Below are 16,273 nucleotides of genomic sequence, written 5' to 3'. Positions count from 1 at the left end.
GGAGCTTCTAAAAATTAAACACTTAAGCTCATCAAAACACTTCACCAAAAGAGTAAAAGGAGAACATACGGACTGGGAAAAAATTTTGGCTGTGACAGGCGTCTAATCTCTAAAATCTATAGAATACTTCAATATACCTCAATAACAAAATGACAAATAACCCAATTAAAATATGGGCAAAGGATATGAATGGACACTTTACCAAAGAAGACATTCAGGCGGCTAACAGGCAGATAAGGAAATGCTTGCTATTATCAGCCATTACAGAAATGCAAGTCAAAACTACGATGAGATACCATCTCACTCCGACATTACTGGTACTAATTAAAAAAACAGAAAATAACAAGTGTTGGAGAGGTTGTGGGGAGATTGGAATGCTTATTCACTGTTGGTGAAGCATAAGATGGTATAACGATAGAAATCAGTATGGCACTTCCTTAAAAAGCTAACACACAACCCAGCAATCCCAGTCCTAGGAGTATATCCTAGAGAAATAAGAGCCATCACATGAATAGATATATGCACACCCATGTTCATTGTAGCATTATTCACAATAGCAAAAAGATACCCACCAAAACCCACTGCCGTCAAGTCGATTCCGACTCATAGTGACCCTAGTGGACAGAGTAGAACTGCCCCATAGAGTTTCCAAGGAAAGCCTGGTAGATTTGAACTGCCAACCTCTTGGTTAGCAGCCGTAGTACTTAACTGCTATGCCACCAGGGTTTCCAGCAAAAAGATAGAAAACAACCTAATGTCCACCAACAGATGAATGGGTAAACAAACTAAGCTACATAAAAAAAAAAAACCAAAAAACAAACCCAAACCCATTGCCCTCGAGTCAATTCTGACCCATAGTGACCCTATAGGTCAGAGTAGAACTGCCTCTTAGGGCCAATGGAATACTATGCAACAATAAAGAACAATGATGAGTCTGTGGAACATCTCATAACATGGGTGAATCTGGAGGGCAGTATGCTGAGTGAAATCAGTCAATCGCAAAAGGACAAATATTGTATGAGACCACTATCATAAAAACCCAAGAAAATGTTTACGCACAGAAAAAAACAATCTTTGATGATTACCAGGGAGGAGGGTGTGGGGAAGGAAAATCATTAACTAGATAATGTTGCTGTTGTTAGGTGTTGGTGAAAGAAAAGACAACACACGATGTAGGAGAAGTTAGCAAAACCTAACCAAGCAAAGCTGTAGAAGCTCCCCAGACACATTGGAACACCTTGAGGGGCTGAGTTACTGGAGCTGAGGGCTGGGGACATCTAGGTCAATTGGCATAACATACTTCATAAGGAAAATATTCTACATCCTACTTTAGTGAGAATATTACCAAATCCGAGAAGCTAGCTTTTATGAAGAACGTGGCATCAGGATTGGAGGAAGACTTATAAATAACCTGCGATGTGCAGATGAAAAAACCCTGCTTGCTGAAAGTGAAGAGAACTTGAAGCACTTATCGATGAAGATCAAAGATTACAGCCTTCAATATGGATTACACTTCAACATAAAGGAAATAAAAGTCTTCACAGCTGGACCAATAAGCGACATCAAGATAAATGGAGAAAAGATTGATGTTGTCAAGGATTTCATTTTACTTGGATCCACAATCGGCAGCCGTGGAAGCAGCAGTCAAGAAATCAAAAGATGCATTGCATCGGACAAAGCTGCTGCAAAGGACCTCTATAAAGTGTTAAAAAGCAAAGATGTCATTGTAAGGACTAAGCTGTGCCTGACCCAAGCCATGGTGTTTTCAGTTGCCTCATACGCATGGGTAAGCTGGACAGTGAATAAGGAAGACCGAAGAATAACTGATGCCTTTGAATTGTGGTGTTGGCGGAGAATATTGAATATACCATGGAAGGAGTACAGCCACAATGCTTCTTAGAAGCAAGGAGGGCAAGACTTCATCTCATGCACTTTGGACAAATTATCAGGAGAGATCAGTCCCTGGAGAAGGACATCATATTTGGTAAAGTTGAGGGTCAGTGAAAAAAAGGAAGACCCTCGATGAGATGGATTGACGAAGTGTCTGCGACGATGGGATCAAGCACAATAATGCTTGTGAGGATGGTGCAGGACTAGGCAGTGTTTCATTCTGTTGTACATACGGTTGCTTCAAGTCAGAACTGACTCGACCGCACCTAACAACAACAACAGCAATGGTTATTTCAAATATCGCCATTTTCTGCTGGCCCCCAATTGTAAACTCTACTACATCTTATGGCAGATAACCTAAGCCTCTGTGTCCCTCATACCAAGGTAATGTTAGGTATGGTCCCTAACCTACAGACCTACTTGTATTGTTACCCATTCTTGGGGCCTTCTCCCTAAGTGGAAGAGCTATCCCTTCTCTTGTCCACTGGTGCTATGGAGACCATTGCTTGCTGTCTCTCTAAGGAATGTGCCCTACGAGTTATTGTCTCACTTTTCCTTATTTTCAAATTTATCCTCTGTCTTAGTTTCCTGTGGCTGCTGTAAAGAAATGCCACAAACTAGGTGGCTTAAAACAACAGAAAAAACTTATTCTCTCACAGTTCTGGAGGATGGAAGTCTGAATTTAGTATCATCGGGGCCATGCTCTCTCTGAAAGCTCTAAGGGAAGATCCTTCCTTGTCTCTTCCAGCTTCTGGTGGCTCCAGATTCTCCTTGACTTGTAGCAGCATAACTCCAATCTCTGCCTCTGTCTTCATGTGGCCAGCTTCCCTCGGTGTCTCTCTCTGTGTATCTTTTCCTCTTCTTATGAGGACACCAGTCATATTAGATTAGGACCCACCCTATTCCAGTATGACTTGATGGTAACTAATTACATCTGCAAAGATTCTGTTTCCAGATAAGGTAACATTCACAGGTACCAGGGAATAGGACTTGAACATATCTTTTTAAAGGACACAAATCAACTCGTCTCGCTCTCTCTGTTAATTCTTTCTCTGCTTATACACCTGTTCAAGTGTCTCTATCATAGATACAAACAAAACCACTCTTGGAATCGGTGATCAGGTTCACCACCACCTCCATCTCCCCTGCCACAGCCTCCAGTTACCACCATCCTTCTCCTTTCCTTAATCACCAATTTTTTTCCAACTGCATCCAATTTTATTAAATATACTTTTCATAAACAATCATGTTATTTCAAGCAAGACATGGGCAGATAATCAATAGTAGTATATAACAACTTTCAAATACCCCTTCTCCACGGAATACCCAAAACAAAAAGTCACTAAAAATGCCAGAGATGTCTTTATCTGAAGCGCTGGACAGGGAAAAGTTTACCGCAGTGGTTCTTGACTGGGAGTGATTTTGCCTCCCCTGGAGACATTTGGCAGTATCTGGAGACATTTTGGAGCTGCTAAGAGCTTGGTTAAGAGCTTGGCTGCTAACCAAAAAGTCAGCCGTTCGAATCCACCAGCCACTCCTTGGAAACCCTATGGGGCAGTTCTACTTTGTCTTACAGGGTCGCTATGAGTAGAAATCAACTCTGTAGCAACAGGTCTGTTTTTCTGTGTGTTTTTTTGGAGACCCTTTTGGTCTTCATAATTGGGGCATGTAGTAGGTAGAGACCAGGGATGCTGCCAAACATCTCACAACACACAGGATATCACCCTCCCAACTCCGCCACCAAACAAGTAATTAAAAACTATTCAGCCCAAAATGTCAATAGTACCAAGTTTGAGAAACACTGATTTAGAGAGAAAGAGTTGACATTTCACAGTTAGTGTGTTAACATTCATGAGTCAACTTTAATTTTGAAGAAATGGAACAAAAGTTGTATAATTCTCAGTCTCCACAACCTAAAAAGGGAACCACAGCTTGGGTGACACCATTTTAATATTATCATGGGAAAGTCCAGATTGCATTTTTCTGATGTCTAACACTTTTGATTAAGGGAGCCCAGGCTCCAACAAGTCTTTGAGTTTAAGGGAGGAGAAGAGGACATGGGGATATAAAATCAAATTTTAGTTTTTCCATGCAAGGTATTTGTGCCAAAGTTGCTGATATATCAACATGAGGGAATCCTTCCTCTTGAGAGCCAAGAGGAATTCTCTCAAAGTTATTCTCACCATTTCAATGCAGCTTCTGAGATATACTGTTAGTGACATTTTCCCCTTTCACCAAAACAATATCCAAGCTTTCTGTGTGATAAAAATATAACTTCAAAAAAGGGTAAAGCAAAATTCTGCGTTTTTATAAAATTTGAAAAATAAAGTTTCCCAGATTGTACAGTGATAGAAATACCCATAAATAAAAACATAACACACTTCATGGGCATCTCTAGTACCTTCAGCTTTCTGTGCCTGGTGTGTTTTGACAACTTCTTTTTTTTGCAGGATTATTCCCGTCAGTGCCAGAATCAGCTTCCTCCTTTTTCCCTTTGGGTACTGTATTAGTTTCTTAACACTGTTATAACAGATTACCACAAAGTGGGTGGCTTAAAATGACAGAAATTTATTATCCCATAGTTCTAGAGGCAAGAAGTCTGAATTCAGGTTGTCATCAGGGCCATGTTTTCTCTGAAGTTTCTAGAGAAAGATACTTTCTTATCTCTCCAAGCTTCTGGTAGCCCCAGTTGTTCCTTGGCTTGTAGATGCATTACTCCATTCACTACTTCCATTTTCACATGGCCATCTTCCCACTGTGTGTCCATCTGTGTTTCTTCTCCTCTTTTATAAGGACTTCATTCAAATTGGATTAGGACCCACCCTACTCCTGTATGACCTCATATTAACTGATGTGGCAAAATGAATTCCTTTATGTGGCCTTTTGCCTTGGTTCTTTGGAAAAACCTTTTGAGAGACTTCTCCCCCGAAACCGTGAGGAGTTATCTTATTTTTAAAATTTTTATCGTGCTTTAAATGAAAGTTTACAAATCAAGTCAGTCTTTCATTCAAAAATTTTTATACACCTTGCTATATACTCCTAATTGCTCTCCCCCTAATGAGACAGCCTGCTCCTTCCATCCACTGTCTTTTTTCGTGTCCATTCCACCAGCTTTGAACTCCCTCTGCCCTCTCATCTCCCCTCCAGATAGAAGATGCCAACATAGTCTCATGTGTCTACTTGATCCAAGAAGCTCATTCTTCACCAGTATCTTTTTCTATCCCATTGTCCAGTCTAATCTTTGGGATTGATTCCTGTCCTGGGCTAACAGAAGGTCTGAGGGCCATGACTACTGGGGTCCTTCTAGTCTCAGTCGGACCATTAAGCTTGGTCTTTTTACAAGAATTTGGGGTCTGCATCTCACTGCTCTTCTGCTCCCTCAGGGGTTCTCTGTTGTGTTCCCTATCAGGGCAGTCATCTACTGTAGCTGGGCACCATCTAGTTCTTCTGGCTTCAGGCTGATATAGTCCTGAGGAGTTATCTTTGCCCTAAATTTTCTGAACTAGAAGGTCCAGGTTGATTGGCATTGCCTGGGTAAGCTGTGAACAACTTGTGGTATGATATTTTTTGTCTGGCTTGGGGCTGTGGTCTGCCCTCTGATTGGTATGCATCTTGCAGGGATTGGTCAATAGACTATACAAATGATGTGACTATAGCCTACTATGCAAATGAAGTGTCTGTGGCCTACTGAGAGGGAATTGGTCAGTTTGTGATCCCCCACTGGGAGGCCCCCTCATGCCTTGAAATTGACGAGGAATTGTGGATATATGCAGCCAACCCCACAGAGGTTTTTCCAGACACAAAGAAACAGGAAGAGAAGCAGAAGGAAGAGAGAAGAAGCAGAGAGAGAGAAGTGGCAAGGAACCTCCTAAAAGAGCTATAACACAGGTTAAGGGCTGTAACACTGAAGAGAGTGAGAGGCCCAGGAGCCCAGTGGCGGAGCTGGTGGTGACAGGCCCAGAAGGTGCCCTGCGGCAGAGCCATTGGTGACAGACTGCAAGGCCAAGGGAAGCCTGTCCTGAGGGGGCCAAGAGGAGGCCTGTGTGGCTGAGAGGACCTGAGAGAGCTGTCCTGCACTGAAGACAGGAGACAGTGTCTACTTATTTCCTGATCCTGATCCCCAGGTGGAGCCTGTTAATTGTAATCCAGAAGTTGTACCCTGTTACTTCCTTAATAAACCACTTAACTGTAAGTACAGTTTGTGAGTTCTGTGAGACATTGCAATAGACTATTGAACCCAGAAGAAAAGTAGAGAGTGCTGTGTGAGGGATGGCTGGTGTCAGAATTGGTAAAAAGGTTGAGGAGTGGAGGTATGTCTGACCTCCACCTCATAAGGATCAGTCTTAGGCTGATGCTGATGGTAATTATCGTCCCCCTCCCCCACTCACCGGAAGTTAGACATCTGATACCACACCATTTTCACAACTGACAGTATCTTCAAAGACCTTATTTCCAAACAAGGTCACTAAGGATATCTCTGATGTTGATGGTAATTCTCCTCCCCGCGCCCCTAGAAGTTAGAGGTCTGATGCCACACCATTTTTTTACGACTGATAGTATCTTCAAAGACCTTATTTCCAAACAAGATCACTAAGGATATCTCTGTGTGGTTTCTCTAATATAAACTCTATCTTCTCTGAAACCCACTGAAAATGCAGTTCCTCTTTTTCTGACCCTAACCACTAGAGCTGAGTCACACTTCACAAGTTAAAGGCACAGTCCTCTAGACTGCCAAGCCTGCCCAAGACTTGAGACTCCAATTTTTGAGCTCAGAGGTCCTCACGACCCACTAACTTCTGACCAATTGGCTACAAATTGAAATGCCTCATAGGGTTTCCAAGGAGTGGCTGGTGGATTTGAACTGCCTACCTTTTGGTTAGCAGTTAAGCTCTTAACCACTGAGCTGCCAGGGTTCCTTATAAGGGTCCCTATGAGTCAGAATCGACTCGATGGTAACAGGGTTTTTTTTTTTTAATACCCTCTCAGGTTTGATAATTCACTAGAATGATTCACAGAACCAAAAAAAACCCACTATACTTATAATCACAGTCTTCTTATAGCAGAAAGGATACATATGAAGAGACACAAAGGGCAAGGATTGAGAAGATTCCAATGCAGAGCTTCCACGTCCCAAAGACATGTTACCTTTCCATATATCGACACCTTTCACCAACCAGACCTTTCACTTAGCAGCCGAGCTCTTAACCACTGCGTCACCAGGACTCCTTTTAAGGGTCGCTATGAGTTGGAATGAATGGATGTCAGAAGAGACTCTGAAACTTGCTCTTGAACATTGAGTAGCTAAAGCAAAAGGAAAAAATGATGAAGTAAAAGAGCTGAACAGAAGATTTCAAAGGGTGGCTCGAGAAGACAAAGTGAAGTATTATGGTGACATATGCAAAGACCTGGAGATAGAAAACCAAAAGAGAAGAGCATGCTCAGCATTTCTCGGGCTGAAAGAACTGGAGAAGAAATTCAAGCCTTGAGTTGCAACACTGAAGGACTCTCTGGGGAAAATATTAAACAATGCAAGAAGCATCAAAACAAGATGTAAGGAATACACAGAGTCACTATACCAAAAACAATTGGTTGACTTTCAGCCGTTTCAGAACGTAACATTTGATGAGGAACTAATGGTACTGAAGGAAGACATTCAAGTTGCACTGAAGGTATTGGCAAAAAACAAGGCTCCAGAAACTGATGGAATACCAATTGAGATGTTTCGACAAATGGATGTAACGCTCGAAGGGCTCACTCGTCTATGCCAAGAAATTTGGAAGGCAGCTACCTGGCCAATGAACTGGAAGAGATCTGTGTTTATGCCTATTCCCAAAAAAGGCAGCCCAACCAAATGTGGAAATTATTGAACAATATCATTAATATCAAGTGCAAGCACAATTTTGCTGAAGATCATTCACCAGTGGCTGCAGCAGTATACTGACAGGAAACTTCTGGAAGTTCAAGCCAGATTTAGAAGAGGATATGGAACCAGGAATATCATCGCTGATGATATATGGATCCTGGCTGAAAGCAGAAAATACCAGAAAGATGTTTACCTGTGTTTTACTGACTATGCTAAGGCATTCGACTGTTTGGGATTATAGCAAATTATGGATAACATTTCAAAGAATGGGAATTCTGGAACACTTAATTGTGCTCATGAGGAGTCTGTACCTGAATCAAGAGTCAGTTGTTCAAACAGAACAAGGGGATACTGCATGGTCTGAAGTCAGGAAAAGTGTGTGTCAGGGTTGTATCCTTTCATCATTCCTATTCAATCTGTATGTTGAGCAAATAATCCAAGAAGCTGGACTATATGAAGAAGAATGGGGAAACAGGACTGGAGAAAGATGCATTAACAACCTGCATTATGCAGATGACACAACTTTGCCCTGCTGAAAGTGAAGAGAACTTGAAGCACTTACTGATGAAGATCAAAGACCATAGCCTTCAGCATGGATTGCATCTCAACATGAAGAAAACAAAGATCCTCACAACTGGACCAGTAAGCAACATCATTATAAATGGAGAAAAGATTGAGGTTGTCAAGGATTTCATTTTACTTGGATCCACAATCAACACCCATGGAAGCAGCAGTCAAGAAATCAAAAGATGCATTGCCTTGGGCAAAAATGGGCTCCAAGAGATCTCCTTAAAATGTTAGAATGCAACGATACTGCCTTGAGGACTAAAGTGCACCTGACTCAAGCCATGGTGTTTTCAATAGCCTCATATGCTTGTGAAAGCTGGACAATGAATAAGGAAGACCAAAGAAGAATCGATGCCTTTGAATTGTGGTGTTGGAAAAGAATATTGAATATACCATGGACTGCCAAAAGAACAAATAAATCTGTCTTGGAAGAAGTACAACCAGAATCCTTCTTAGAAGCAGGGATGGTGAGACTTTCTCTCACATACTTTGCACATGTTATCAGGAGGGATCAGTCCCCGGAGAAGGACATCATGCTTGGTAAAGTAGAGGGTCAGTGAAGAAGAGGAAGACTCTCAATGAGATGAGTTGACACAGTGGCTGCAACGATGGGAGGGATGGCACAGGACTGGGCAGTGTTCCCTTCTGTTGTGCATAGGGTCACTATGAGTCACAACCGACTTGACAGCACCTAAAAACAACAACAACATGAGTCGGAATGACTTGACAGCACTAACAAAAACAACAATAGAGTTCTGGAGCCTGGAGGGGGGAGATGTCTTTTCTTCATTCCAGCCACCTGGTCTCATCAGTTCTGCCTCCTGGGAGATAGCCCTGTTCCTATCTTTGCTCTCCTTGTCTTAGGGAGAATTAATTGGAATGACTTGCCTTTCTCTTACTTTTGGTACATTTCCAAAACTGTGCCTATTGTGGGTTCAAGGCCCTACTTAATTAATCAGAGTGTCTCTCTTCTCCTCTTCTCAGCTCAAGACCAAGCTCTTTCTCAAACCTTTTCTGGGCTGCTCAGGGCTCCACCTGTTCTGAGCTCCTGAGTTCAAATCCGCTGGACTCTGTCATGTTGTTTTCGGTATGGTCTCCCATTTCCACATGATGAAATTTGTTGGCCTTGAACCTTATTTTCACTTTTGGGGCCTCTGTAGCCCCATAGCAGCCCTACCCTGGACATGTCTGGACTGCAGAGGTTTCTTCAACCAGGTCTTTGGGTAAAGCGAGCTGATTTTCACCCACAGCTGGATGGCGCCCCAGAGCCACCTGCTGCTTCTCCCAAACTCATTTTTGCATCTGTTCAGGGGCCTAAATGGCCAGCCCAGCAGCTGACAATGGGTGACAGTGGGTGCCCACAGTGGTTTGCGCCTGCTCCAACCATGACGAAGGAGGAAGATTCCTTGGTTTATGCTTATATTCCATCCCTTTGTTTTAACATCTGGTGGTATCATATGGCCACCAAATCATGGTCTCTAAGCAGACCTTTGAGGGTTATATGGGATTTTGTTTACTTTTCACAACAATCTGCAAAGGAGGTCTTATTTTCCCCATTTCCCTGTTGAGTAAATGCAGGCTCAAAGCCACGACATGTTTCTTTTATGGTGACACACTTCGTTGGTCAGAATACTCTCTTCTGCTGTTCTTATTCCCTTCTTAAATTAAGACAGTGAAGATGGTAGGGTTTACACAGCCAGATAGACCACCTCTTTGAAACAAATCAAAACAACCCCCTCAAAGCTGCTAGAAGCCTAATTTGATAAGTCTGGAGGACTCAACCACAGATCCCCACTGGCTGCTTACACAGATGCTGGCTCGACCTCTTAGAGTTTGCTCTGCCTCACCTCAAACTCTATTACACTCATCCATCAGTCAGCCTCCAGCAGCCATTTCCTTTCCACCTTCTCCCCAGAAATTCAGTACCCATCAGCGTCTGAATACATATTCATGCAAATACAAGTTAAATAATTCAAATCAAGACTAGCTTAAGTAAGTTGTAGTATATCTGCATAAGGAATTTTGGCTTCCATTCAAAGTCTTGTTTTGAAGGGAGCTTAATATCCTGGGATAATTCTCAGGATATAACTATAAGTAAAAAGTCATATAAAGCTGATATATCATAGGATCTCACTTTTCTAAATGTATGTGCATAAGGTAGAATTCTTGCCTTCCATGGTGGAAACCTGGGTCTAATTCCCAGCCAATATACCTCAAATGTAGTCAAAACCATTTGTCAGTGAAGGCTTGTGTTTTGCTATGATGCTGAACAGATTTTATCAGAGTTTCTAGGCTAAGATGGACTAGGAAGAAAGGCCTAGAGATAGACTTCTGAAAATCAGCCAGTGAAAACCCTGTGGATCACAACGGTCTGAGCCATGACTGATCATGGGGATGGCTCAGGAGCAGGGCAGCATTTTGTTCTGCTATGGATGGGTTTACTGTGAGTCAGGGGTCAACTCAATGGCAGCTAACAACAACAAAAAGTATGGAAAAAAAGACTGGAAGGAAATACTGTGTACCAGAAAGTTAATAGTGCTGTCTTCTAGATAAGAACATTATGGATGATTTTTACATCTAATTTTCTATTACTCTATTTTCTAAATTTTTCTAAAATAGTCTTTTAAAATTAGAAACCTTTTAACAATATCTTCACCCTGTCTAGAAACTTGTAGTCTTCTCTCAGAGCTACAGGTTCTATTAAGTGACAAGATCAAGACTCCATGTTGTTGTTGTGCACTGTCAAGTTGATTCCAACTCATAGTGAACTTACAGGACAGAGTAGAACTGTCCCATAGGGTTTCCAAGGCTGTAAATCTTTACAGAAGCAGACTGCCACATCTTTCTCTCACTGAGTGGCTGGTGGGTTCGAACTGCTGACCTTTTGGTTAGCAGCGAAATGCTTAACCACTGTACCACCAAGGTTTCTTCAAGACTCCATAGAGGTCCAGAAACAAGGAACCCAGAAGCAAGGGAGGTGATTCTAGAAGGACTCCTAAAGGGGATAAAGCTTGAGCTACTTTTGAAGGTTGGCTAGCTAGCCCAGCAGAGAAGGGGAGGAAATTGTTTTAGGCAGAGGACACAGCCAGTGCAAAACATGAAGACAAGAAAGAAAAAGTGGCTCAAACCTCATCAGGACTGAGTCCTGAAGACCAGGGATCAGTCTCCTTCTTCTTTACATTCTCATAGACAAGTAGAATATATCGACCTAGCACACAGTAGGCATTGGCATGCGTTTATGGAATGAATGAGTAAAACTTCAGTAACACATCAACATTCTCATTCACGCTTCATCTCATGGCCCTACCACTTGCTGTCTCCTCCATAGTAGGCTCAGCTTCTTTGATAACCAAGCACTGGGGAATAGATTGGGGAGTTGGAGGAGAACCTCCGGGGCACTGAGCACCGGTTCAGTGTACAAAGCCAGAGGGAAGGTTTGAAGGCAAGGGCTCATGGGGGTGAGTGGGCAGGAGAGCAGGAAAGGGAGGTGCAGTGCTAGAACAAATACCCTAGGCACAGACCCACTTACCCCACTCTCTACGCTTTGCAGTGAGACTTACCTACTAAGGTAGCTGCTTCTAGACTTTTTTCAGGCCTTTTGGGACTCAGAGGCAATAGCAACAACTTTAAAGGAGACCCTTTTGGTGGCAATAACAGCAATGCATCACAAGGACTTACTTTTCTTTGGATGCTGGGAGTTTCCCTTGGGGACTTTCAGAAATGCTTGGGATGGGGGATTTTGAAGAAGCTAAAACTCCTTTATGGGGAACAAATTTCAGGTTTAACTGATAATGCAATGTTATTTGTACCCACAAGCTGGAGAGGTCGGGGAACACTTGGTTTAACTATTCTTCCCGAAACGCCTTATATGGTGATATTATTATTATCACTGGCTTCACTTGCATAGAAAATCACATGATTGTCCACTGACAAGAAATCACCCCTCTTCAATTTCCATTTTAGAGGAATTCACTCTTCATTTCCAGTTGTCTTTTCATTGACTGCTGCCTCTAATGCTTCAGCTTTAATTGATTGTTCACTGTCAACTCTTACCTTCAGCCGACTGACTCTTGATCAAATAATTCTTTGGAATAAATAAATACTTTTTGAAAATACTCTTATATAAAGAATTTTGAGGCCAGTTCTTTAAAGCATTGTTTCTTAACTAGGATCTCAAAATCCTGAATGGGGCGGGAATTACAGTACAGATGAACCCTCAAATTCATTCAACAAATTCAACTAATCAATAAATATTTAAGTGTCTACTACTGGGTTGAAGATCAAATTAATAACAGTTTGGATATGTGTATGTGTAGAAATTATTTTTAAATGTTAATAGATCCCATTGTAATTAATAAAATGTAAATTAATTTCGAAACATTATCATATTTGAATTGGCTTTTTCCATTAGGTATTTTCTTAACCACCAACTACTCACAGTACAATTCCCATCAACTGGGGGCCCAAGACATTATAAAAAATGGTCCCTCATTCCCTAAAAGTCTGCAAACTCCACCTCTGGATTTACTGGGCATTTTTCAAGGCAAATAACCAGCCCTGGCTTATTTGGCATGGAAATTTAAATTTTTACATATTGGTTTTTCTAAAAGTAGGGCACACTAACATATAAGCTATAACTGGCACTGTGCTTGACCGGGCATTGGCAAACTGGCGCCAGTGCCCAGGGTTAGCAAAGAGCAGCCTGCTCCCCAGTTAGCCATTTCTGTGACTCCCTCTCTCTCCCCTCTCTCCCTTTCCCCCAATCTTCTCTGCCTCTGCATTTCAAACTCTGACTCCTCCTGTCATCATCAGATGATTGATAGATTACTATTTTGAGGACACAGTTGTAAAAGTTAGTGCCCTGATCAATAGTATTCCAGTAGTAATGTCTGTGTATCATCAGTTGATAATTTAAAACAACATTTCTTCTCGTTGTTTTAGCAGAAGCACATCCTAAAGCAAGCATTTATTTGCAAGTAATTTGTTCGGGAGGTGATTTCCGTGGGCACTCAGAGGGAAGTGGGGAATTAAGATTGGAGGAAAAGTAACCAATTGAGAAACTGATGAAGAAGCTAACAATGGCCAGACCACACAGAAAAATAGAACTCTACCTCACAATCTGTAGTATGGAATCCAGAAAGTCAAACCACCACCCACAAGTACCAGTCCAGGAAACCAAACAACAATCTTTAACAATGGGCCTAAAATGGACAAGATTTGGTTAGTAACTGACAATTTTCTTAATTTTTGTGCCTGCTTCCAACTTAGGACCAACCAGACTAAGCCAAATATGTTCCCCTAAGCAATCACATGGAGCCCTGGTGGTGCAGTGGTTAAGATCTCGGCTGCTAACCAAAAGGTCTGCATCTCCTTGAAAATCCTATGGGCAGTTCTACGCTGTCCTGTACAGTCGCTATGAGTTGGAATCCACTCAAAGGCAACCAAAAAAACCCATTGCCGTTGAGTCCAACTCATAGTGACCCTATAAGACAGAGTAGAACTGCCCCATAGAGTTTCCAAGGAGCACCTGGTGGATTTGAACTGCCAACCTGTTCGTTAGCAGCTGTAGCTCTTAATCACTACACCATCAGGGTTTCCTCAAAGGCAACAGGTTATTTTTGTTTTTGTTTTTTAACCAATCACATAGGATGCCTCCATTCTAGTAAGCCCGCCTCCAGGTTCTCTATGCCAACAGCCTCCAATCAGGGCATGCCTGAAGCCTTCTTTTTTTTCATTCACTATAAAACTTTCCACTCCCTCGCCTGCCTTCCAGTCTCTGCCAAATCCAAGTGATGGTGGCTGCCTCCCTTGCTATAGCAAAGTCTGAGTAAATAGCCTTTGTTTGTTCTTATCTGGGTGTTCTTGGTCTATTTCCACACAATAAAGGGTGATTATTAAGCAAGTTATCATTGCTGGCAACTGGAACTCAATCCTTCTGAGGAACTCTGGGAGACAGCATAGAACCGGGTGAGGCACACACGCAAGCCCCGTAAATAATCTTAAATTTTTTACGAGTCACATTTAAAAAGTAAATATGTGAAATTGAGCTTAATAATATATTTTATTTAATATATTAAATATGAATGTATTTTATTTAAAATATTAAAATATATTTAATGTAAAAATTGATTCTATTTCATCATGTAATGAATATGAAAATACTAATATTTAACACCTTTTTTTTTGTACTAAGGCTTTGAGATCTTGTCTGTACTTTAAACTCTTCAGTTTGGGCTTGCCACATCTCAAGAGCTCAACAGCCACACGTGGCTAGTAGCTACTGCACTGTAAAACACAGCTGTAGAACATGAGCTGAGTTTTCCCACCCGAGGACCTAGGGAACTGGGTTATCTATCCATCAGTGCTCATCAGTCATTGTCAAGGGCTGTGCCTAAGGCGGCGTATTGATTCCATGATACTTCCAGCCTACCCTGGGTGAGCCCAGTGGGTTCTTGCAGCCAGACAAAGCCCTCAGGAGAAAAGCTACAGGCCCTGGCAGTTAACAGTTGGCTGGCTATGCTCAGAAATGGTAAGTGCTCAGTGTCTGCTCCATTCATTCAATCCTTAAATTCCAGCAAAATACATACTAGTATCCCCATTTTAGAGGGCACTGGTAGAATTCTCGCCTTCCATGTGGGAGACCTGGGTTTAATTCCTGACCAATGTACCTCATGTGCGACAACCACCCATCTGCCAGTCAAGGCTTGCCTGTTGCTATAATGCTAAACACGTTTCAGCAGAGCTGCCAGACTAAGATGAGCTAGGAAGAAAGGCCTGGTAATCTACTTCCAAAATAACTCAGCCAATGAAAACCCTAGGATAACAACAATCTGATCGTGTGGTGGCACAGGACCAGGCTAGACGGTGTTTTGTTCCACTGTGCACAGGGTTGTCGTGAGTCTGTGGTCAATCCAATGGCAGCTACCAACAACAACATCCCCATGTTACAAATGAATAAACTGAAGTTCAAAGGAGTAAGATAACTTGCCCGAGTTCCCAGAGCTAGTCAATGGTGGACTCAGGACTTAAACTCAGATCCAGTTTTACCACAAAGTCCATATTCTTTCCACTAAGCTGTCTAATTTGGTTTCCTCAACAAGCCTTTAATGGCAAGCAAGCATTGTTATGTCCCTTTCATACCCAAGTAATTCAAGGTAAAGAAAAGTTTAGGAATGTGTCTCAGATTCCATAGCTAGAAAAGATAGAGCCAGGATTTGAACTCAAGTCTTCTCACTCTAACCCAGTACTCTTTGAGGAGTCTGTCATGGATTTAATTACATCCCTCCAAAAATGTGTGCATCATCTTGCTTAGGCCATGATTCCCAGTACTGTGTGGTTGTCCTCCATTTCGTGATTGTAATTTTATGTTAAGAGGATTAGGGTGGGATTGTAACAGCACCCTTACTCAGGTCACCTCCCTGATCCAACGTAAAGGGAGTTTCCCTGGGGTGTGGTCTTGAAGCGATAAAAGGAAAGAGAAGTAAGTAGAGAGTTGGGGACCTCATACCACCAAGAAAGCAGTGCCAGCACGTCCTTTGGACCTGGGGTTCCTGGGCCTGAGAAGCTCCTCGACCAGGGGAGGATTGATGACAAGGAATCTTCTTCCAGAGCTGACAGAGAGAAAGGCTTCCCCTGGAGCTGACAGCCTAAATTCGGACTTTTAGCCTACTTTACTGTGAGAAAATAAATTTCTCTTTGTTAAAGCCATTTGCTTGTGGTATTTCTGTTATAGCAGCACTAGATAACTAAAACAGAGCCCAAAGTGCTGGAATTTTAGTTTAGATTTATTGGGGGGAAAAGTGTTGCAGAGCCAGACTAAAGGTTCACAGCTATCCCAAGGAAAGCTCAGGAAATGCTGGGCACGTTTTATCAAGGATGGGGTCCAGGGCTTGGGGAGGTAGCTCTGAGGCTGTGTGGATCTGATTTCCCCACTGACTAAGATGCACCGGTGGC

The sequence above is a fragment of the Loxodonta africana genome, chromosome 3, assembly GCF_030014295.1.
Source record: "Loxodonta africana isolate mLoxAfr1 chromosome 3, mLoxAfr1.hap2, whole genome shotgun sequence".
NCBI classification, from domain to species: Eukaryota; Metazoa; Chordata; class Mammalia; order Proboscidea; family Elephantidae; genus Loxodonta; species Loxodonta africana.
Note: the sequence above shows the minus strand (reverse complement) of the source record.